The sequence below is a fragment of the Alosa sapidissima genome, chromosome 15, assembly GCF_018492685.1.
Source record: "Alosa sapidissima isolate fAloSap1 chromosome 15, fAloSap1.pri, whole genome shotgun sequence".
NCBI lineage: Eukaryota > Metazoa > Chordata > Actinopteri > Clupeiformes > Clupeidae > Alosa > Alosa sapidissima.
Window position 1 is genome coordinate 9,245,368 of NC_055971.1, and position 1,962 is coordinate 9,247,329.

Sequence of the window (1,962 nt, forward strand, 5' to 3'; positions counted from 1 at the left end):
AATTTACTTTGCATGTCATATATATGTCATGGCAGATATCGTATAATGTCATGGGATTTCTTAAGATATTATTTCCTATTACCATCTTACCATTATCTGTAATTGTCATGACAGCTAAGTAAATGAACCAGGGCTACCATTCAGCCTTAATCTCTAGTTCTGAAAGAGCGCTGAGCAGCAATCCAAATTTAGATAGGCATGACGCTACGTTACAATAACATCTGACAGTGTAGAGAAAGCCAAGCCTTGGGCAAGCAGTCCAGACAACATCCTCTACTTCGGCTCAAGTGTGTACAGTCCTCATGTTCCACGGACTAATATCTACTGTGCTGTGTTAAACAGCATCCACTTCTGAATGGAAAAAGCCTGAGTGGCGCGATGGGTTTGTGCCATCAGGCCAACACTTTGTATGTCCCTCTCAGGGCACCGTACCATCACCATCTTGTAATGTGCTGTTAAGGATCTAATGGTCATTTTCTCCAAATGATCAAAGACAGCGGGGGTTAGATGACAGGGCTTATTATTTATTTATTTCCATGAAAAGGAGTGTGTAGAGTAGGGGTGAGTGTGTGGGGGGGGGGGGGGGGGACACACGCAAAAAACGGCAGAGCAAAAACTCATCAGGCAGCCCTTCTAATTAATGGATGCTTTAAATGTCATGATGATGGCAGGCACTTGACAGGGGACCCAAAGCCGGGCTCCGGTGATTTAGAGCTCTCTCTCGGCAGAGCCCCAGACACCCCAGGGTTCAGACTTAATTCAGCCCCGTTAAGGTACTCAATCGTCGCTCTTTAACAACCCTCTTCGCCAACCCGCCCCCCCACCCCCACACACACCCCGCCCCATCCCATCTGGAGCCCGCGACGGGAGGCTCTTCCTGGGCCACGGGCCTCCCCCCTGTCCCTGGGCCCCTCCCCGGCAGGACGGGGCTCATCAGCAGCCCAAATATTAAATTAAAAATTAGTGCCTTTTGTCGCCTTGTTAGGGGCCCGGTGAAGGATGGTAATTGAGGCTTTACCTGCTGGGCGGCTCTGAGAGGGAGTTTGAATGGGGCAGGCCAATCTCTCTCTCTCTGTCTGTTTTTCAGTCATGTTTTCTGTCCTTCTTTCATAGAGCCCATTCTCGCTTTTTATTTCACATGATGTACCTGCTAATTCTCATGACCAACTTTTTAGTTCTTTCTCCTAAAAAGAACACATACAGTACAGCACATACAGTCCAGATATCCTATATAGAGAGTATATAGCGAGGCAAAACCATGCTCATATGTATCTAACATGATTTAAAACTCACAAATTTGGCATAATCATGTTGTAATGCAGCATCTCTATACAGAGTTTTGAAATGCTACCATGTCAATGTTGAGTCACTAAGCTTTTCATAGTTATATTATTTCCCATTAATGGAATGTTACACAGCGGATGTGAGGTGAGGTAATAATTGTATGCCATTAAAAAACAACCAAGGCATACAAATCCACTAATGATGAAATAGTCTACAAAAGGACTGCAAGGCTCCACAATGTTAAGAAAATACCACCATCCAAACACCACCTCATAAGTTTATGTGAACATCAATCTGTCCAAGATTATGTATGCGCTTTTTGTATGCAACATTTACATATGGTTTCTGTATGTATGCATGCCTATGTGTGTCTGTTTGCTTCTGTGTGTGCATGCATGAATAACTGAATAGTAGAACTAATGAATGCATGAATAACTGAATAGTAGAACTAAAATGTCTTTGTGTGTTTTTGCAAATTTGTTGCTCTATAACATAGTCTCTCACACCTTTTGTATGTTGTGCAAGCATGTGTATATGTATGTGTATGTACATACGTGAATGCATTTGTGAACCTTGGGCAGCAAGCTGGCCCTTTGAAGCATTCGCCTTTATTCAAAAGCAGGGGCCGATTTTCCCCGGCTGCCCGATAAGAGGTTTGAAAAACAGGAACCCAATTCA